The sequence below is a fragment of the Drosophila suzukii genome, unplaced genomic scaffold (genome assembly GCF_043229965.1).
Source record: "Drosophila suzukii unplaced genomic scaffold, CBGP_Dsuzu_IsoJpt1.0 scf_7, whole genome shotgun sequence".
Classification (NCBI taxonomy): Eukaryota; Metazoa; Arthropoda; class Insecta; order Diptera; family Drosophilidae; genus Drosophila; species Drosophila suzukii.
Window position 1 is genome coordinate 2283914 of NW_027255939.1, and position 24203 is coordinate 2308116.

Genomic DNA, 24203 nt, shown 5'->3' on the forward strand with positions numbered 1-24203 from the left:
AGCTCTCATAGGAACAATCGAAAAATTGGTGGGAAAATAATATGAAACAAATTATAGCTTCGGTGTTTTTTGACATATTAACTTCTACTGCTGGAAATTTCATTCTTTTAATATTTCAGAGTTTCGAATAAAATTTAAATAAAATCGGACTACTTTATCGTATAGCTGCCATAGAAACGATGGGATAATTAGTGCCAAAATAATACATAGACCGTTATATTTCGTTTTCGGTAATCATGGACGGTAGTAAACTTAACTTAGTTTTCTAAAAATTGAAAAGCTCTGTACATACAAAGATTCCACGGGAACGACCTGCAAGGGTCGGCGTCCCGAAGTTAACTTAATTTCTTGTTGTATATGAATAACATGCATTTTTTTTTGGTACCTCTCAAAATTGATCGAGTTTTGAGCTAAAACTTCACTTTAACATTGCTGCAAGAAATGAAAAATGTTTCTAGGCACAAACGTTGCACAAATTACTAAATGGCAGCCAGTGCTAACTCAAATGCAGCACATTAACAACATTTTTCAAACAAGCACACAAGACTCAACCAAAACTTTAAAATTATATCATATTTGCGATAAATTCATTAAAAAGCCAAATCATTCCCGCTAATGTCTATATTGATATTTGAAAAAACTATTTTGAACATTTGGTAAAGCACGATTGCTATTTGGGATATGCATTCGAGACAAAGCTCAAAGAATATAATGAAAACATCTCGAACGACATTGAGGCAGAAATTCGTTTAAAATGTGCTAACTTTATAATAGCATTAATAAGTGAGCTCAAGCAGAGGTATTCTTATAGAGTAATTGTTATTGTTCGTACCCAAAGGTACTCAACATGACCACACCCAACAAATCAAGCAGTAGCCAAGTTGGGAACAGTACCAGGCGCTCAGTAGCACTCACTGCAGATGAGAAGTGCTTATCAGCATATTATATGTCTCACTAACTCACCGTCTCACCGACTCAACGGCGCACTGACCCGCCAATGCAGTCAGCATATGTTGCAGTGTCAGTACCAGGCGTTCAGTAGCACCCACTGCATATGAGAATTGCTGATCAGCATATTATATGTCTCACTAACTCACCATCTCACCGACTCACCGTCTTACAGACTCAACGGCACACTGACGCACCAATGCAGTCAGCACATGTTGCAGTTTTAGCTGAGCCAACTGCTACCATAATCAAAACTCCCTGACCTACCTACCTACTTTAGAATATAGCGCACTTCACTAATCATTACACTAAACTTCCGTGTTCCAAGTAGTATATAAACATGTTCCAAATGAAGAATAAAACAGTTATCAACACACCTCTTAACTCCGCGGTTCTACTTCCTACAACTGGGAATTGGGCTCGTAATAAACTATCTCAACTAGCAGCTAACCACGTTAGCTCACCCTCAGCGCAGCTCCAGCATCGCCTGTGGTCCGGCATCGCAGTAACCATCGTTACCATTGCCGCGACGCGATCGTCCTGCCATCATAGCGTCCCCGTGCCAGCGACAAGTGCTCATTACCCCCTTGTCCCGCGGTGTGACCCGGAAGTGTCTACTTCGGTTAGGCACAAACATTGGTGACCCCGACGTGATCCTTTAACAACAAAGGATCACACTCAAGCAACCCCCTTTCCACTAAAGGACTCACAGCTTTATCCAGCTTCATAGGATACGCTTCTTCTTCCAGCGTCACAGGAACTTCAGCTTAATCCAGCTTCACAGGATACGCTTCGTCTTCCAGCGTCACAGGAACTTCAGCTTAATCCAGCTTCACAGGATTCGCTTCTTCTTCCAGCGTAACAGGAACTTCAGCTTCATCCAGCTTCACAGGACTCGCTTCTTCTTCCAGCGTCACAGGAACTTCAGCTTCATCCAGCTTCACAGGATTCGCTTCTTCTTCCAGCGTCACAGGAACTTCAGCTTAATCCAGCTTCACAGGATTCGCTTCTTCTTCCAGCGTCACAGGAACTTCAGCTTAATCCAGCTTCACAGGATACGCTTCTTCTTCCAGCGTCACAGGAACTTCAGCTTAATCCAGCTTCACAGGATACGCTTCTTCTTCCAGCGTCACAGGAACTTCAGCTTAATCCAGCTTCACAGGATACGCTTCGTCTTCCAGCGTCACAGGAACTTCAGCTTAATCCAGCTTCACAGGATACGCTTCTTCTTCCAGCGTCATAGGAACTTCAGCTACATCCAGCTTCACAGGATACGCTTCTTCCTCCATCGTCACAGGAACTTCAGCTTAATCCAGCTTCACAGGATACTCAGCTTCATCCAGCTTCACAGGATATTCAGCTTCACAAGATTCTTTGTTTCCAAGACATACAATATGTCTACTTCATTCATTGAGGAAACAAGTCACACAAGAATCGATTTACACAATCGATTACTAGACACCCAAAACGAGCTGCAAGGGAAAATCCAACAGCTCATTAAGAATTATGGCAAGGATTCTGCCGACCGACGCCACCGAGACGGCTATTATTCCGGTAAGCTAAATCAGTTAAACGATCTCTGGCAGCAGTTATGCGACCTAGATGAAGAAGTCCAGCAAGCGGCATTAGCCACTGGAAGTGAGTACTCTTCACGACTAGTAGCACTTAAAGAGCTGGTCGAAAAATATCAGAATATCTTTCTGGACAACATGCCGACTGGAAGCGGGCTTCCGAAGGCCCCCAGACGAACGTCGGCCAACATTAAGCTCACAACAAGAGATCAAGTCAAAGGAGATTCCGCAATTGACACGGTGATCCGACAGTTGCAGAGAAGATGCAACGAATTAGAGTCATTATTAACATTAGCCTCGAACGCCCCAACTGTCACTCCAGCCCTACAAAGGCACCTGGATCTCCATTGGGCGTTACTGAGGCAAGCCCACGACGAATTGGATAGCACACCTGGGGCCGCAGCTCTGGCAGAAGCAGAGCTAGCCCAATTCCACACATTATACGAGGAATACGAAATGAACCTGCTACGAGAAAACGACGCGCCAATGAGCCTAAACTTGGCACTTCCGCCAATTAGCATTCCGGAGTTCAACGGCGAGTATCTAGACTGGCCACGGTTCCATGATCTCTTTGTGGAATTGGTACATAACAAAGCATATTCGGCCAGTCAAAAGCTACATATTCTACAGAGTTCGCTTCGTGGTGAAGCGAGGAACGTCTTGACAGACACAGCCTTCTCACAGGGTGGCTATGACGACACCTGGTTGCGGTTGAAGGCCAGGTACCAGAACGGCAAAATACTAGTATTCGCCGCCATAGCAAAAATTGTTGACCATAGGCTTATAGACGGCTCATCGCGCCAACTAAGGGCCTTACATGACACTATAAAAAACTCAATGAGTACTCTTAAAAACCTCGATATCAGCACAAAATCCTGGGATCCAATCCTGTGTTTTCTTATCAGAAGAAAACTAGACCAGCAGTCTCTAGCTGCTCTAGAAAATTCAGCGGATGCACCAACGGAAATTCCAACGTTATGGAGTGTACTGACGTTTATTGAGCGGCGCGCTTGCATGCTGGAGACTATAAACGCTCAACCTACAGCAACACTCCGCCATCAGTCAGTTCACAACGAAGAGAGCTGTAAGATTTGTCACCTAGGACAACATAATCTTAGAGCGTGTAGCCGTATCCAGCAAATGGACCCCAAAGCACGGCGTCAAGCCATTATTCAAGTAGGAGCATGCACAAATTGTTTGTCTACAGCTCATAAGGTTGAAAACTGTGGATCACCGACCACTTGTCGAGTCTGCCAGCAACGGCATCATTCACTGTTACACCAAGGACCGACTAGCAATCCAGTGGCCGGCGCAGTAACCATTGCAGGCTACGACCACGTAGGAGGATATACCATGCTCGCAACCGCCAAGGTCTCATTACAAGGGCCAAACGGTCAATTACAAACATGTCGCGCTGTAATAGATGGTGGATCACAGGTGAATCTTATCTCAAGGAGAATGGCAGATCTTCTATCTCTTAAAGAAAGGTCACCGATTGAAATATCTGGAATCGGAGGAAAGATATCAACAGCAATTAGATCAACACTAAAGCTCTCATCATGTACATCAGGGTTTGAAAAACTATTAGAGGTATTTATTATGCCCACAGTCATTACAGACCAACCGTCAGTACCGATTACAACCGATCTTAATATTCCCGAGGGGCTGCCGTTAGCAGATCCTGACTTTCGGCAACCAGGACCCATTGACCTAACGTTAGGGGCTGAAGTATTTTCTCGTGTAATTACCGGTGAACGTCTTGAACTAGGACCTAATAAACCTTTGGCACAAGGCACTAGGCTTGGTTATGTAATCACAATACTGCAACAAATTGATTTGTTTTCCGTCAACAAAATATGTCCAAAAAAGGCTGAAATTTTGCACATCCTCTAGCACTTCAAGCTTGAATCGGAAAAAATTGAAAATATTCTGTCCCAATACAGGCGTTAAGCCTTTTACCGTTGCCATGGTCGAACGCAGAGGTGGAAAGAGTGCTCAGCCAAATGAACAATATAAAAACTAAGCTGCGAAATATAATGGCCGTTCAAACAATAAACTCAATTTTACACATAAGGTATTTTATCTGTTCAACCCATATTTTATAATTTTAGTAACACTAAATATCATATTTGTAGATACGGACTACGCCGAGAAAATAAATGCTGTCATAACTATGAAGTCCCAGCACATTGCCTAAAAAAGATTGGAACCAATCAGATCTACAAAAATTCAGTAGGAGATGAGGACATGATTGATAGAACATTCGAACTAGTACTTAATAAGTAAATCAAATTAATAAAACTATCGTTTCACTTTCACATTAGCATTCCGGAGTTCAACGGCGAGTATCTAGACTGGCCACGGTTCCATGATCTCTTTGTGGAATTGGTACATAACAAAGCATATTCGGCCAGTCAAAAGCTACATATTCTACAGAGTTCGCTTCGTGGTGAAGCGAGGAACGTCTTGACAGACACAGCCTTCTCACAGGGTGGCTATGACGACACCTGGTTGCGGTTGAAGGCCAGGTACCAGAACGGCAAAATACTAGTATTCGCCGCCATAGCAAAAATTGTTGACCATAGGCTTATAGACGGCTCATCGCGCCAACTAAGGGCCTTACATGACACTATAAAAAACTCAATGAGTACTCTTAAAAACCTCGATATCAGCACAAAATCCTGGGATCCAATCCTGTGTTTTCTTATCAGAAGAAAACTAGACCAGCAGTCTCTAGCTGCTCTAGAAAATTCAGCGGATGCACCAACGGAAATTCCAACGTTATGGAGTGTACTGACGTTTATTGAGCGGCGCGCTTGCATGCTGGAGACTATAAACGCTCAACCTACAGCAACACTCCGCCATCAGTCAGTTCACAACGAAGAGAGCTGTAAGATTTGTCACCTAGGACAACATAATCTTAGAGCGTGTAGCCGTATCCAGCAAATGGACCCCAAAGCACGGCGTCAAGCCATTATTCAAGTAGGAGCATGCACAAATTGTTTGTCTACAGCTCATAAGGTTGAAAACTGTGGATCACCGACCACTTGTCGAGTCTGCCAGCAACGGCATCATTCACTGTTACACCAAGGACCGACTAGCAATCCAGTGGCCGGCGCAGTAACCATTGCAGGCTACGACCACGTAGGAGGATATACCATGCTCGCAACCGCCAAGGTCTCATTACAAGGGCCAAACGGTCAATTACAAACATGTCGCGCTGTAATAGATGGTGGATCACAGGTGAATCTTATCTCAAGGAGAATGGCAGATCTTCTATCTCTTAAAGAAAGGTCACCGATTGAAATATCTGGAATCGGAGGAAAGATATCAACAGCAATTAGATCAACACTAAAGCTCTCATCATGTACATCAGGGTTTGAAAAACTATTAGAGGTATTTATTATGCCCACAGTCATTACAGACCAACCGTCAGTACCGATTACAACCGATCTTAATATTCCCGAGGGACTGCCGTTAGCAGATCCTGACTTTCGGCAACCAGGACCCATTGACCTAACGTTAGGGGCTGAAGTATTTTCTCGTGTAATTACCGGTGAACGTCTTGAACTAGGACCTAATAAACCTTTGGCACAAGGCACTAGGCTTGGTTATGTAATCACAATACTGCAACAAATTGATTTGTTTTCCGTCAACAAAATATGTCCAAAAAAGGCTGAAATTTTGCACATCCTCTAGCACTTCAAGCTTGAATCGGAAAAAATTGAAAATATTCTGTCCCAATACAGGCGTTAAGCCTTTTACCGTTGCCATGGTCGAACGCAGAGGTGGAAAGAGTGCTCAGCCAAATGAACAATATAAAAACTAAGCTGCGAAATATAATGGCCGTTCAAACAATAAACTCAATTTTACACATAAGGTATTTTATCTGTTCAACCCATATTTTATAATTTTAGTAACACTAAATATCATATTTGTAGATACGGACTACGCCGAGAAAATAAATGCTGTCATAACTATGAAGTCCCAGCACATTGCCTAAAAAAGATTGGAACCAATCAGATCTACAAAAATTCAGTAGGAGATGAGGACATGATTGATAGAACATTCGAACTAGTACTTAATAAGTAAATCAAATTAATAAAACTATCGTTTCACTTTCACATTAGCATTCCGGAGTTCAACGGCGAGTATCTAGACTGGCCACGGTTCCATGATCTCTTTGTGGAATTGGTACATAACAAAGCATATTCGGCCAGTCAAAAGCTACATATTCTACAGAGTTCGCTTCGTGGTGAAGCGAGGAACGTCTTGACAGACACAGCCTTCTCACAGGGTGGCTATGACGACACCTAATTGCGGTTGAAGGCCAGGTACCAGAACGGCAAAATACTAGTATTCGCCGCCATAGCAAAAATTGTTGACCATAGGCTTATAGACGGCTCATCGCGCCAACTAAGGGCCTTACATGACACTATAAAAAACTCAATGAGTACTCTTAAAAACCTCGATATCAGCACAAAATCCTGGGATCCAATCCTGTGTTTTCTTATCAGAAGAAAACTAGACCAGCAGTCTCTAGCTGCTCTAGAAAATTCAGCGGATGCACCAACGGAAATTCCAACGTTATGGAGTGTACTGACGTTTATTGAGCGGCGCGCTTGCATGCTGGAGACTATAAACGCTCAACCTACAGCAACACTCCGCCATCAGTCAGTTCACAACGAAGAGAGCTGTAAGATTTGTCACCTAGGACAACATAATCTTAGAGCGTGTAGCCGTATCCAGCAAATGGACCCCAAAGCACGGCGTCAAGCCATTATTCAAGTAGGAGCATGCACAAATTGTTTGTCTACAGCTCATAAGGTTGAAAACTGTGGATCACCGACCACTTGTCGAGTCTGCCAGCAACGGCATCATTCACTGTTACACCAAGGACCGACTAGCAATCCAGTGGCCGGCGCAGTAACCATTGCAGGCTACGACCACGTAGGAGGATATACCATGCTCGCAACCGCCAAGGTCTCATTACAAGGGCCAAACGGTCAATTACAAACATGTCGCGCTGTAATAGATGGTGGATCACAGGTGAATCTTATCTCAAGGAGAATGGCAGATCTTCTATCTCTTAAAGAAAGGTCACCGATTGAAATATCTGGAATCGGAGGAAAGATATCAACAGCAATTAGATCAACACTAAAGCTCTCATCATGTACATCAGGGTTTGAAAAACTATTAGAGGTATTTATTATGCCCACAGTCATTACAGACCAACCGTCAGTACCGATTACAACCGATCTTAATATTCCCGAGGGACTGCCGTTAGCAGATCCTGACTTTCGGCAACCAGGACCCATTGACCTAACGTTAGGGGCTGAAGTATTTTCTCGTGTAATTACCGGTGAACGTCTTGAACTAGGACCTAATAAACCTTTGGCACAAGGCACTAGGCTTGGTTATGTAATCACAGGTTATCTCAATAAGGAAACCTCATCTGACACGGAAATCAACCCTATTCTGGTAGAAGGCAGAGGTGATTTTGCAGGACCGAACGCTGCTTATGATCCAACAAAAGATAAAAGTCCGATGAATATAGAACCGACTTCTCATCAATTTAAAACCTACAAGAAGGCTGACTTTGGTTCAACATTTCTAAACTTAACCAAGGAAGATCTTAGTTTTGTTGCAGAATGCCCACACACCATAGACGTGCCAAATGATCAAGTTCTACGAGGGCACAATTTCAGTCCCCACGGTAATGTCAATTTTATCGCAAAGGGGAGTGTTAAGCAGCATCAAGATGTGAAGGACCTGAATCAAAAACATGAACCACAGTTGAAGGAACGATCCACCTTGGTCAATGATTTGTTAGGTGCTTCCGATACAATTCGGTCAAGGGCTGACCGACATCACGACTTAATTGAGGGTACCCCTCAATGGGGGGGGAGAATGTTCGTACCCAAAGGTACTCAACATGACCACACCCAACAAATCAAGCAGTAGCCAAGTTGGGAACAGTACCAGGCGCTCAGTAGCACTCACTGCAGATGAGAAGTGCTTATCAGCATATTATATGTCTCACTAACTCACCGTCTCACCGACTCAACGGCGCACTGACCCGCCAATGCAGTCAGCATATGTTGCAGTGTCAGTACCAGGCGTTCAGTAGCACCCACTGCATATGAGAATTGCTGATCAGCATATTATATGTCTCACTAACTCACCATCTCACCGACTCACCGTCTTACAGACTCAACGGCACACTGACGCACCAATGCAGTCAGCACATGTTGCAGTTTTAGCTGAGCCAACTGCTACCATAATCAAAACTCCCTGACCTACCTACCTACTTTAGAATATAGCGCACTTCACTAATCATTACACTAAACTTCCGTGTTCCAAGTAGTATATAAACATGTTCCAAATGAAGAATAAAACAGTTATCAACACACCTCTTAACTCCGCGGTTCTACTTCCTACAACTGGGAATTGGGCTCGTAATAAACTATCTCAACTAGCAGCTAACCACGTTAGCTCACCTTCAGCGCAGCTCCAGCATCGCCTGTGGTCCGGCATCGCAGTAACCATCGTTACCATTGCCGCGACGCGATCGTCCTGCCATCATAGCGTCCCCGTGCCAGCGACAAGTGCTCATTACCCCCTTGTCCCGCGGTGTGACCCGGAAGTGTCTACTTCGGTTAGGCACAAACAGTTATATTTCTCTGTTGAGTTCCAAATTCATATTTTAAATTGCCAGACAATTTTGAAATACTGCAACAAATTGATTTGTTTTCCGTCAACAAAATATGTCCAAAAAAGGCTGAAATTTTGCACATCCTCTAGCACTTCAAGCTTGAATCGGAAAAAATTGAAAATATTCTGTCCCAATACAGGCGTTAAGCCTTTTACCATTGCCATGGTCGAACGCAGAGGTGGAAAGAGTGCTCAGCCAAATGAACAATATAAAAACTAAGCTGCGAAATATAATGGCCGTTCAAACAATAAACTCAATTTTACACATAAGGTATTTTATCTGTTCAACCCATATTTTATAATTTTAGTAACACTAAATATCATATTTGTAGATACGGACTACGCCGAGAAAATAAATGCTGTCATAACTATGAAGTCCCAGCACATTGCCTAAAAAAGATTGGAACCAATCAGATCTACAAAAATTCAGTAGGAGATGAGGACATGATTGATAGAACATTCGAACTAGTACTTAATAAGTAAATCAAATTAATAAAACTATCGTTTCACTAACTTAGCTATATATTTTAGCTATCATCCAAATTTTCTGGCGGTTTTTAGCTTTTTTCATATGTTACTTTAGCTTTTTTATGACCAGAAGAGTTGGCAACTTCGCGGCGGAGTTATTCTTGCTCGGAGAGATTACTCAGTACAATCCATGTTGTCAACACCTTGACTCACGTTGGAAACCTCCGAAGGAAGTGCAGTTGGCTGAATTTGGAATTTGGAATTTGGTCATTTGGCTCCTTCGAAGGCGTAGGTGGCTGCTTGCCCCCACGCTTGTAGTCTCAGCTGCAGATGTCCTGGGCCTATGGGCTCAGGTGGAACCGGTGCCGGTCATCGCACAGGGATTTGCGCACGTACTCTCACAATAGGGACTTTCCAGTGGTCCCGGGCAATCTTTCGGGCACACTTTGCTTCTCTTGGGAATCTGCTGTAAGGAGTTGAATAACTCCCCACAAATTGAAGCAGCAACAGATGGCCGGCCGCTTACCAGATACGCGGCGAATTCGCGTAGTAACGGCGCGGCGAAGAGAATTTGGAGACTTGGATGGAGAACGAGAGAGTTTGGAGACCAAGGATGGAGAACGAGAGAGTTTGGAGACCAAGGATGGAAAGCGAGAGAGTTTGGAGACCAAGGATGGAGATCGAGAGATAATGGAGACTTCGCGGGCAAGGCAAGAGTGCCGTGTGCAAAAGCGGATAACGGGACTCCACCGGTCTTTGGACTCTCCCGTGAACTTTCGACCGGGAGAAGAAGTGCCACATCTCGGCAGTGGAGCGGCACACAGGCGTGCCACAAGCATCACGGGAATCAGCGGGACGGTAGCAGTGGGCGGAGCATCGATCGGAAGCGGTACGTGAAGGACAAGTGGGTCAACCAGGAGGCACGGACTTTGGACCCGGAGTGGAGAGATCCCGCAGGCCATGCGAAAAAGGGAAATAACGGTTCCCGGAGAGCGGTCGATCGGTACGGTCTCGAGTGGAATTTTCCAGGAGAGCCCTACGGATTCGACTTGCGAGGTCCCGGAGCGGCGTGCCCGAACCCCAAATATAAAAAGCCAGAAGGGAGAGCGGTCGATCGGTACGGTCTCGAGTGGAATTGTCCAGGAGAGCCCTACGGATTCGACTTGCGAGGTCCCGGAGCGGCGTGCCCGAACGCCGAGCACCAAAAGCCACGCGGAAACGTCCCGGACCAAAAGCAAAAGGGTGAGGCTAGGGTGGAACGTTCGTTTACACTAGGCGTGGAAGCGAAGTAAAGCGCGAGGCAGCTTCCTGGCGTTTCGCCTTGACTGTCCGCGCGGGCTGAGCAGAAACCCCAGTGGGACCATCCGGAACAGAGCAAGGGACAGGCAGCGGTGTGTCGAAAGGAGTGATCCCGGAGAGCACAGCTTCTGTTCACCCTAGTCTGAGAACGGTGACGCTTCCCTAAGCCCGTACGGCTGATCCCCTTCGCGAGTCCGAGTCGTTACCAGCAGTTACCAAGTCACGCGTGAGGAGCAAGCAGCGAGTGAGCATCTTCAGGGAGCTGCGAGGATCTTCAGGGAGCTGCGAGGATCTTCAGGGAGCTACAGGACTGGAGCACCGAGTCGTCAAGGCGAGAGGTCGTCGAATCGATCAGGACCGTCGGAAGTACCGAAGGCCACAAGCGACGAGGCAAGGCCAACCAAGCTACCGAGACATTTGTAATAATATACCCGCAATAAACCCACTACGAACCCGAGAATTCTCTGCTTTCTCACTGAGCTACTGGGCGGTCACGTTAATATTAATATATACTGAGCTAGCCGCACGAATCTCGTAGCGAGCAGACCACAAAAATCAGTTCGTTACACTGCTTTGGAACTGGAGGTGTTATTTTTGTATCTTTATTAATTGTCTTAATCACTGAGTGAGCTGGAGTTATTGGCTTTTTATTTACAAGAGTTGAAATAAGAAAATCAAGTTATTCTTGCAATTTTTGGGCTGTTGCCCAGGGGAGTGGTGTTTGGTTTTTAAAAAATAGCCACTTTATGTGCGCTCTTCCTTTATTTATTTTGCTCTTTATGCCCCCACGTTTTGCCATCTCTACTCACTCAGATTTATACGTCCAAATTCCAGTTGCAGTTCTTTCTATTCCATTACAATTATAGTTGCAGTTCTTTCCGTTTGAATCTAGATTGCAGTCTTGTGTAATGTGGTCGAGGTTGCGAGTTGAGCTGTAGACGGCGGAAGTTTCCTGGTCCTATGTCTGGCTGGCTGGCGAAAAGTCGCCGCGGCAGAGGAGAGGTCTTATGTTCACATGGTGACAGAGCGGTCGCGCATGTCAAATATGCAGACTCAGCACTGCCCAGTCCCAGTGCACTCAACGAGAGTAAAAGGATATACTAGATTCGTGGGAAAGTATGTAACAGGTAGAAGGAAGCGTTTCCTACCCCATAAAGTGTATATATTCTTAATCAGGATCACTAATCGATTCGATCTAGCCATATCCGTCTGTCCGTATGAACGCTGTGATCTCGAAAACTATAAAAGCTAAAATACTTGGATTAGGCGTGCAGATTCTAGAGTTTCCTGCGCAGCGCAAGTTTGTTTCGTCAGTGTGCCACGCCCACTGTAACTACCACACACTGCCCAAAACTGAGGCTCCTACAGTTTTAATGCTAGAATACAAATTTTTAACTGAAATGTACTCTTCTCATCAATACCTATCGATTGACCCCAAAAACAGTTTGCGACGCCCACTTTAACGCCCACAAACCGCCCATTAACTTCAAAAAATCGTTCATATGAACGCGGATATCTGGGAAACTATCAAAGAAAGAGAATTCGGATTTCAGATTTATATTCCGTAGCCTTGTACGCAACGTAAGTTTGTTACACGAATAGGCCACGCCCACTCTAACGCCCACAAGCCGCCCAAGCCTGTGGCGCCAACAATTTTCATGCTAGAAAATAAATAAGTGAAATGTATTAGTCTCGTCAAAACCTATCGATTGACCCAAAAAAGTTTGCCACGCCCATTCTAACGCCTATAACGCTTAAATCTGTCTACCGCCCACATAACCATATATTGAGATCGTGGGTAGATCGCTTTGCTTCTTGCATGTCTCCATCTCCCGTTGGCCCCTTTATCGAGTAACGGGTACCTAATAGTCGAGGTACTCGACTATAGCTTTCTTCCTTGTTTTACCCGTTACTCGTAGGGTAAAAGGGTATACTAGATTCGTCGAAAAGTACCTAACAGGCACAAGGAAGCGTTTCCGACCCCATAAAGTGTATATTCTTGATCAGGATCACTAGCCGAGCCATGGCCGTCTGACCGTCTGTCCGTCTGTCCGTATGAACGCTGAGATCTCGGAAACTGTAGGAGCTACAATACTGGGATTAGGCATGAAGATTCCTGAAATTCCTGCGCAGCGCAAGTTTTTTCAGTAATGTGCCACGCCCACTTTAACTCCCACAAACTTCAAAAAATCGTAGATATGAACGCGGATATCTCGGAAACTATCAATGATAGAGAAATGGGATCTCAGATTTAAATTCCGTAGCCTTGTACGCAGCGCAAGTTTGTTACGCGAATATGCCACGCCCTTCGGCCAAAGAGCTAGTGGGATGGCTCGGAGGGCGCTGTGCTTCAGCTCGGCTACCGAACGGGTCGCAGGTTGCGGATAGCGAGCGCCCTGGTTCTCTAGGGTAGCTACGAATAATCGTGGAAGTTGGATACGGCCCGGCTACCGCCAAGCCCCCAACACGAAGCGTAAAAAGGTAGCCCCGGACAGTCAGCGGGTATCTGTGCCGTAGCAGTACCGACGTCGCGCTTGTGCCGCCGCCTCCGACAAATATCTCACACATACCCCCTTCCCACTCTCTTTGAACCTACCTCTTCCCTACACACACAACTCATCTCACCCCGGGCTGGACTAAGGTGCCCTTCGAACCGTGCAGAGAGTCAATCTGGCTGGGAGCCCGAGTTATCAAAAAACTCAGTCTCAAACGGTGAGCTCAGGCAAGTGGCGACCGCCTGTTCTAAGTCAGCCTTACCCGGGTACAGCGGATCTCTGCCCGGGTGGACTTGTCCCTTCTCCGCAGCTCGTGGAAACTAACATGAAGAATTTAACTAATAACAACAAAAAAACAGGCAACAACAATAAAAAAGAGACCGACACTCTCAAAAAGTCGGAAGTCGTAACCAACGACGATAAGAAGAGCAAGATCACGGCTCCGATTACCCTAGTTCCTGTTACGTCGATCCCTGCCAATGCCAGCGAACAACGCAGCCGACTAAGCCCAGCTCACCACAACGACAAGCCCAAGCCTTCCACCAGCGTAGGTGTGGCTAACCAGCTACACCAGCCTGAGGGGATCGCCAAAGCCGGTCTCGTGGTCAGTACCAGGGCAAAGGAGTTCAAGACGGTACCACCTAACCAGGCCGGACCTCTTGATCGCAAGAAAGCTTTTCGGATCCTCCAACGGCTGGCCACCAACCCGATACGAGAGGATCAAGCGTCAAAATTGGATTACCTAAAAATCCAAGAGGACATAGCCTGGGCAAAGGCGGTAATCCCAGACTTTGACATCGCTATGACCACCACCAACAGCAACAAGCGAGAAAGGACGATGGAGACAGCTCAACCAGCGAGCAAGAAGGCCAAAGTAACAAACCGCGGCACATGGTCGAGATCCTTTGCTGAGGTAGTAAAGGATCGGAAGATCATTGGAGTCATCGACCAGAGCGATGAAGACGGTAGGATCCCAAGGAACCAATGGGGTCTGGTTAGACGGGCCCTTGCGTCAGTGGCCTTAAAAGTGCTGGACGAGAATCCAGGTCCGCCACCCGATTGCACAGATGCAGGGTGATACCAGGGCAACGTTAAGTTGATCGCTTGTGAAGACGAGAGGTCGGCAGCACTTTATAAGGCTGCCATTAACAAGGTCGGCGAGGTCTACCCGGGGGCCAAGCTGGTAGTTTGCGAGACCGCAGACATCCCGTCTCGACCGAGAGCGAGGGTGTGGCTGCCGTCGGAACCCTCGGAACCAGAGGCTATACTCAGCCTGCTGACCAGGTTCAATCCGAAACTTCCAACAGACGTTTGGAAGGTGGTCAAGGTGGAAAAAAGCGAGTGCGTCACCATGAACGTGGTTATCCTCCTGAACCAGGCCTGCTTGGAACCCCTCGCAGCCCAACAAAACCGTGTGAACTACGGGTTCGATAAGGTGCAACTGCGCATCTATGACACGGATAAGCTAGCATCAGACAACCTGGCTGCCTGTGCGTCCTACGAACCCCCGAGCGATGACGAATTGGAGCATGAGGAGGCCACTCTCACCGGCTACGTGTCAACCGACTCGGAGCTGACACAGAGCCTCAAGCAGCTGTGCACTCAGGACACAACCCGACCAGGGCGTACTGTCCTGGACATAGCGGAGGAAGCGGAGGGTACCCAGCCCGACCACGGTCCAAAGATGGTGCAGTTTCTGCAGATTAACCTGCACCACAGTAAGGCAGCATCCGCTGCCCTCCTCACCCGCCTGGCAACAGGCAACATAGACGTAGTCCTCATTCAAGAGCCATGGATTATTGGTAACAACATCTGTGGCTTATCAACCCCCCTATACAACTATATATATTTTACACCAAGGATAAGGGTAAAACCAGAACCTGCATTCTTACAAAGACACACTTTAACACACTTCTTATTCCACAGTTTAGCGAAGGCGACCTCACCACGGTCAGACTGGAGCTAAACGAAAACACACATCACACGAAGGGCCACTACCAAACATCACTACACAACAACTCATACATACTCACTCATCTAAGAAACTCATCCTGGGTGGGGACGCCAACTCACACCACACACATTTGGGGAGGTACAAACACAAACGAAAGGGGTGAGTTACTCTACGACTATCTCCTTCAATCAAATCTATTCATCTGCAACAAAGGTAATGACCAAACTTTCATCACTAGAAATAGGAGGGAAGTCCTAGACATCACACTAATATCTGATTCCCTACTTAACCAGCTAGAAGCATGGAAGGTGGGGATCGAGCACTTATTCTCAGACCACCGTTACATAGAATTTACAATAAATCTAGACTGTCCTCCCGCCGAGAACATTATTAATCTAAGATTAACCAACTGAGGATACTACAAAAATTTCATCAACATGAACCTACACGCTCCACCGACGCACGTACGAAACGGTCAAGAATAAGATAACCTAGTTAACACATTTACTGATATCTGCGGTGAGGCCTTAAAAAGGGCTTGCCTAAGCAGAACAGTCAAAGCAAAGCACAAACCCCCATGGTGGAACGCAACCCTGGAGAACCTCGAAAGAGAGTGTAGATCTCACTTTAAAAAAGCTAAATACAGCAATTTATAAATTTATACCATACAAAACTAAGCCTATACAAAAAGGAAATTAAAATATCAAAACGAAGAGCTTGGGCTAATTTCTGCAGTAGCATAGAATCTACTGCGGATGTATCCAGACTCAGAAGAATTTTAGCAAAATCTCCAGCAACCATTGGCTATCTAAAAACCAATGCTGACAGCTGGACGGAAAACAGTCAGGAAACCCTTGAACTACTGTTAGACACCCACTTCCCTAAAAACACCCATGCAGTGGAGGACCTCTACATAGAGGAGTATAGACAACATCTCTAACCCTAGTCGAATTCAATGGGCTGTTAACTCTTTTAAGCCCTTCAAATCCCCCGGCCCAGATGGGTTCTTCCCGGCCCAGCTACAACGGACACTAGATATTTCCCTACCCTGGCTGACAGCCATCTTCCGCGGCTGCCTTGCTCTAAACCATATTCCAACAAGGAAGCTGGACGTTAAGGTAATTTTTATACCGAAAGCCGGCAAACCCTCCCACACCAAACCAAAGGACTTCCGCCCGATTAGTCTCTCTTCCATCTTGATGAAGACCCTGGAAAGGCTAATTGACACCCATATCAGGCTAACCATCAACCAAAGCCTTCTCTCTGACGCACAACACGCGTACCGTAAGGGCAGATCGACAGATACCGCCCTCCACTCTCTAGAGGCCAGTATAGAGAGAGGTTTCCACAATAAGGAATACTCTCTGGCAGCGTTTCTAGACATAGAAGGAGCCTTTAACAACGTCAATCCAACGGCGATTACTGGTGCTCTGACTGAACTGGGCATTGAGCGGCCCATAGTGGGACTCATACACACCATGTTAACCAGCAGAGTAGTGTACTCCACTATGGGAACCCCACAAGGGGGCGTACTCTCACCTCTTCTATGGGCTATAGCGGTCAACAAACTGCTATCACTTCTAGAAGAGGCGGGCACTTAAGTGGTAGCCTACGCGGACGACGTGGTTATCCTACTGCAGGGTAAGTTCCCGCAAACTCTTTGCAATCTAATGGAGACAGCCTTATGCACCCTCTCCAGGTGGACGGCTGTCTGTGGACTGGGAGTTAACCCAAAAAAGACCGAACTAGTTCTCTTTACAAGGAATTATAAGATACCAAATCTAATTCTCCCCAAGCTACACCAAACGCGCCTAACCTTTAGAAATCAAGCAAAGTACCTAGGTGTCATCCTAGCATCCTAGCAAAAAGCTTCTCTGGACAGACAACATCCTAGATCGCACACGCAAAGCGGCCATAGTCTCTTCGCTTGTAAAAAAGCCACAGGGAGAAAAAGGGGTTTCTCCCTCATGATAGTTCACTGGCTATACACTGCAATAGTCAGGCCCATTCTCCTCTACGGAAACATTGTATGGTGGCATTCTCTAGGAAAGAATTGCAACCTCCGGATCCTTCACAAGATCCTGAGAAGCGCTGAACTCTGCATCAGTGGGGCGCTTCGCACCACCGCCACTGAAGCTTTAAACACAATTCTCGACCTCCAACCCCTGTACCTACTTGCCAAAAGCTGGGCATCTGCAACAGCGCTGAGACTCCGCGAAGCAGCGGCATGGGCAACAGGCTCTACGGGTCACTCCATTGTCCTTTCAAAACATACATCCTTACCGCGCAGTACAGACTACGTTCCACCCATAGTCAACTTCGAAAGAAGAAACAAGAGCTTTATACCCACCCGAACAGACTGGGACAACCTCCCACACCAATTCGAAAACGCTGTCAACATATACACAGACGGCACCAAGCTTAACTCCCAAACAGGTGGGGGAGTCTTCTCCCCCAAACTAGACATAAAAGTCTAATTCCGCGTACCAGACCACTGTAGTGTTTTCCAAGTGGAAGTCATGGCTATTCAGGAAGCCATGACCCACCCAGGTGGGTCCAGACCCGTCAACACATCATGACATAGATATTATCATCTTCTCGGACAGTCAAGCAGCCCTCAGGGCCCTCGAATCCTTCACAACAAACTCAAAAACAATCTCTGAATACCGCAAATCTCTTAACGAGATGGCCACTCATCTGAGAATTAACCTCTTCTGGGTGCCTGGACACCGCAATATTGAGGGCAACTGCATAGCAGACGAGCTAGCAAGACAGGGGACAACCGCCGATATCCTTCGCGGTAAGGACACGGTGGGTATGCCCATGGCTACCTGCAAGCTCCATCTCAGGCAGACACTGTACACACTTTCCAACAACCGTTGGAACTCAATCTCAACATACCACAATTCTACAATTATACTACAACTCGAAAAGAACAAAAACTCTCCTACAATGTAGCAGGGAGGACATCTCCACTCCCCTAAATGCCCCCACGGGCCACTGCCTTATAGGGACTCATGCGCTCAGGCTGGGACTCAGTCACCACGACTTCTGCCGAAGCTGCAAACAGATAGGCGAAGAGGAGAGCATCGAACATCTCCTATGCTTTTGCCCAGCAAATAACCTAAAGCGCTTTCAAACCCTAGGTAGCTACACACTTCCGAACCTTGCGGCCATTCAGGGCGTAAGCATCCAAAAACTCTTATGTTTCCTAAAAATAACAAAATACTTCGCGAAAGCAAATGACCCATAAGCTAGGGAAAAGGATCTAACCAGAGATCATGTGGTATCACAAGGGGCCCAATGTGGCCTAAGTGTGGGGATTAGGATCTAATCTCCAACCACTCAATGCCACGCCCACTCTAACGCCCACAAACCGCCCAAACCTGTGGCGCCCACAATTTATATGCTAGATTAAAAATTTTAACTAAAATTTATTAGTCTTGTCAATATGTATCGATTAGGCCAAAAAAAAGTTTACCACGCCCACTCGAAAGCCCAATAACCGCCCAAACCTGTGTCGCCTACAATTTTCACTTTAACGCCCATAACGCTTAAGTCTGTCTACCGCCCACATAACCATATATTGTGATCAGGGGTAGGTGTCGCATTTTAGTCTCGCTTTGCTGCTTGCATATCTCCATTTCCCTTTGGTCGCATTAGCTGAGTAACGGGTATCTGATAGTCGAGGTACTCGGATATAGCGTTCTTTCTTGTTTATTATTGTTTGGTTATTGAATTAATAATTTTTTTAGATGGGTATTGATAACAAGAACAAAATATTACAAAGTGTGGGCGCTAGACAGGTTATGGGCGATTGTGGGCGTTAGAGTGGGCGTGGCACCTTTTACTTAATTTTTTTACACAATGTTGGCTGTAACTATTTATTTATTTATTTCGCCAACGGAATTCCTTTACTGGCTACTTGTACAATTCAACAACTTATCTTACGTACTAAAATTTACAAAATAATTGACTAACCTATGCTTAAGAGTTGATTTACTTGAAAAGTAGTCCAGTAGTACTTATACGATGCTAAGGGATGGTAGGCGAACAAGTCTACATTGAGGGTGGTATGGAGGGGTAGGGTCTAAAAACCTTAGCGGCAACAAAGTGAATTTCAAAAATTGTTTCTGTATTCTATTCTGTTTCCATGAGTGGTAGTGAAGGGATTCCAAATAAGAGACGCATATTGTAGTTTAGATTGGACAAATGCCAAATAAAGCGCAAGTCTGGTATAGGGATCCGTAAATAGTGATGCGTTCCGTTTCACAAATCCAAACATAGCATAGGCCCTGTTCATGATGTAATCGAAGTGTGCTGCAAACAACACTCCTACATCCAAGGATTCCTGCAGTTGTAGAGGTTGACCATTGATATTATAAAATGTGACGAAATTGTATACGGACTTACTGTAAGTGACATAGAAGCACTTGCTTATGTTAAGAGGAAGAGAATTTCGGCTTAACGAGTGAGTCTGTCGCTAATTTAATAGACTTAAAAATTTTTAAATCATCTGCATACAGGAGACACTCTGAAGATAGACAGAACCTGACATCTATATGAAAATGATGAAAACTCCCCTGAGGGAGGCCAGAGGTTGCCAAATAGAAATCCGAGAATTTTTCAATAATATTACCTCTATAAAGACGATGGTGTAAATATGATTTTATCCAATTTAGTAATGCCGAATGTATACCCAGCGGGCCAGTTTTGCCGGTAGGGCACTGTGGCTAACTTTGTCAAAGGCTTTCGCAAAGTCAGTGTAAATAGCATCAACCATCGCATGTCAAAGGCATGAATGCAATAGTTGCTGAAAACGGCAAGATTAGTCGTAGTTGACCGACCTGCAACGAAACCATGCTGAGAAGTGTCTATATATGTTTTTATAAGAAATGATAATTTATGGGCAACAATGCGTTCGAAGAGTTTAGCAATATTACTGATTTATGCTATAGGCCTGTAATTAACATTGTTTTTCTTCGGCCCTGATTTTAAAATTGGAGTCACGGATGCGACCTTCCACAGCATAGCACATCTATACAATGTTTCAGAAGGTGGGCCGGAATCCCATCACAGTCCGGAGTGTAAGAATCATCAATGTCTTCCACAGCCCTACGAATATTCTGTTCTAGCACGGTTAAACTACCTAAATTCAATAGAGAAGGAGGAGTGATCGCATTTAAGGTTTGAAAATCATTCCAGGCTGCTGTTGTCTCAAAATTAGCTTTAAAATAAAAGGCAAAAGAGATTTGCAGTTTCTGTATTTGAATGGGAAGGTAAATTTCCTAGGAACATAGCAGATGGGACTGAAGAAGCGTTCTTCTTCGAATTGATGAATCGCCAAAAAGAGTTGGGATTACTTTTTAGCCCGTTCTCAACACTCGCTATATACTGATTGTAAAGAAATTTATTTAGAAATTCAAGTTCTCGTTTGTGCTGCAAGTGTCTATTCCAATCACCAGGATCCTGTGTAACTAAAAATCTTTTATAGAATTTATTTCGAAGATTTTTAAGCTTTTTCAAATCTTTCGTATACCATGGCAACTTAAACGAATTGTGCACCCTTTCACGAGCATTGTTCTTATTGATGTTTAAAATAACAACTAAAAAAGTGTCATAACACGACTCCAAACTGACATGTGATTAAACTGACTCCCAGTTAATGGCAGAGATCTCATTTCTGATGGCGCAAAGGCTGGTTTCGTTGAAAATAAATCTAGGTTAATATTCAGCTGAAGGCGCAAAACTGTAAAAGTTTATACCTAGTAGCAATGGTCTATGATGGATATTACAATTGCTTATAGGTGAACTACATTGGACTAAAGAAAAGTTAATATCAGCGATAACGAATACTAAGTCTAACATTTTATGTAAGTTATTGAATATATTATTGACTTGCCCATACTGAAAATACCATCGATGAAAAGAATCTCGTGTGGTTGATGTATATTGCTTGGCAGTGAAGAGTGATGCTCCGGATTATGAGACCAAACAAGGGATGATAGATTAAAGTCTCCAATCACACAGATATGTTGATGGTCCTGCAGATTATTGTAGATGTCGGTAATGTTTTCCAGATGATCCTTGTAAAGTTTATATGAACCATTCGGTGGTATGTATGAGACCACAGTTTGCAGCGTTTCCGATTCTCCAATTATCGACACCGCAACTTGATCTTTAATGAGAAGTCCAATTGACAAGCAGCGCAAATTGAAGCGAACAGCAACAATTACACCGCAACCTCTAGCACAGTGGGTTTTCGTGCTATCTCTATCTTTGCGGAAAACATGGTACAAATTGCAGTCGAAGGAATTTATTAGAGTAAAAGTTTATGTTGAGCCAAGTTTCAACTAAAACTATAACATCAAGCTCGCATTGGGATGTGGCAAGGTATATTTACTCCGCCTTTGTCCACATTCCGGAGATGTTTGGAAAATAAATTTTTTGTGGGGCCGTACCCACAATAGCACGATTAACAATCTCCGGATTCGCAATTAAGGCATCATAGTCCAATGCCCAAGTATTTGTTCATTTTTTTTTTTTTTTTATTAAATGCTTTGCTATTTATTTATTGAATCTTCTCCCTTTGGATACTAACAATAAGTGTATAAAATCTTAGACTAATTAATCTAACTCACAGTCATATGACTGATGTTGTGCCAAAGGGGCCCGAAAGTTATAGCTGGCTTGGCAGGTCGTTGCGTTGTAGACGGGATCGGCTGGAAACTCAAGTCAAGCCTCTTGCGAGGCGATTGGGGTGCACAGAGAGTTTTTCGTTGTAGGACGCTTTTTGTTTGTCTATTTAATCTTTTACGGTAAGATTGCTTAGGTCCCTGTGGATGTTTTGGTTGCGAATATACCATGGTGCCCCAGTGATAGTTCGCAGGATTTTCGATTAAACGCGCTGTATAATGTCTATGTTGCTTCTGCTGGCGTTCCCCCATAGCTGGGAGCCATATGTCCAGATGGGCTTGAGAGTGGAGTTGTAGAGCAAAACCTTGTAGTCCAGACGCAGGGGCGAACGAGCGTTAAGAATCCAGTGGAAACTGCTGGCCTTTAGTTTTAGATGTACTTTCTTGCGTTCGATTTGTCTTCTCCAGGTTAGTCGTCTGTCAAGGTGGACGCCGAGATACGTTACATCGTTGACTTGGGGAATCTGCGTATTATTCAATAATAGTGGAGGGCATGTTTGCCTGTTGAGAGTAAACGTTATGTGTTTACATTTTTGTTCATTTATTTTAATCCGCCAATCAGATAGCCACCTCTCTACTACGAGGAGGTGGTTTGCTAGCTGTGTTGTGGCTCGGCCTGGGCACCTCGAGCGACTTAAAATTGCGGTGTCGTCAGCGAACGTAGATGTTGTTAGCTGCTCGTTCGTGGGAATATCCGCTGTGTATAGGAGGAACAGAGTAGGCCCTAGCGCGCTTCCTTGCGGGACTCCAGCTTTGATAATGTAGTCGTCGGATGTTGTTGTATTGCACCTTACTGCGAAGGTCCTGTTGTATAGATACGACTCAAGAAGCTTGTGAGTGTAATCATGAGGCCAGTGTATGCATGAGGCCATCTAGCCATACATCGAGGAATATTGCGCTGCAGTATTCCCGATGCTCAAAGGCTGTGCGTATTTCTGATGTTATTCTGTTAACTTGTTCGATTGTTCCATGGTTTTGACGAAATCCAAATTGATGAGCAGGGATAACATTGTGTGCTCCTAGATATTGTGTTATGCGAGTTAGAAGGCATTTTTCGTACAGCTTAGACAGACACGATAATAAACTAATTGGTCTGTAGGATGACGGAATTGTGTGGTCTTTTCCGGGCTTCGGTATCATAATGATAATAGATTTTTTCCATTTTTTCGGATAGTAGCCGAGAGTTATAATCCCATTGAAGAGCTTACAGATAACCTCAATGGCAGAGTTTGGAAGTTCAATTAACATTTTTGGGGTTATTTGGTCACCGCCAGGGGCCTTTTTTGGTTTCAGTTCCCCAATGACTTTCGCGATCTCCTTTGGCTGAAACAATGGTGGTAGGGAAATAGATTCAGATTCGATTTGTGGTAGGAAAAATGAACCTGTGGCAGGGTTCGGCTGGAAGACGTTTCTTAGATGTAAAGCAAAAGTTTCGGCTCTATCTTCGTCGCTGCGGGCCCAGATGCCACATTAGTTTCTTATCGGAGTGACTGTTTTGATTGGAGAGCTCAGATTTGGGTGAGCCCTCCACAGAGGATGTTTTGTACTGGTTGGCGATAGTTTTTTAATGTACTGCAGCTGTGCATTTTCTGTTTCTTGCTTTAGAGCTCGATTTAGTGAGCGAGTGGCTTCCTTAAGACGTTGTTTTGATGACGGCGATCTGTTTGCTTGCCAGGCACGTCGCAGGCGCCTCTTTTCTAGGACTAACCGTTCAATTTGCAGATTAGTTTTGAAGTGGTTGGTTTGCGCGTCCCTGCCTTGTGGTGTTGAGATAGTGGCTGCCTCCACGAATACTTCTTCAAGAGCATCGGTAGAGCAGTCGATGTCCGCTTCGATGTTGAAGTGAGGTGTTAATTTGATGTGTGGGCTTACATACTTTTTATATTTTAACCAGTTGGTTCTGTGCGACGTCAGCCTGATGGGGTGATCTGTGGTTCTTGTGCTTTGAAGAAGAGTTATTAGCACTGGCGAATGGTCCGACGACAGGTCCGAAAGCGCTTTGGCGCTTATTATATTGCGGGGAATGTTTTTTGTCACCGCAAAGTCTATTAGGTCTGGA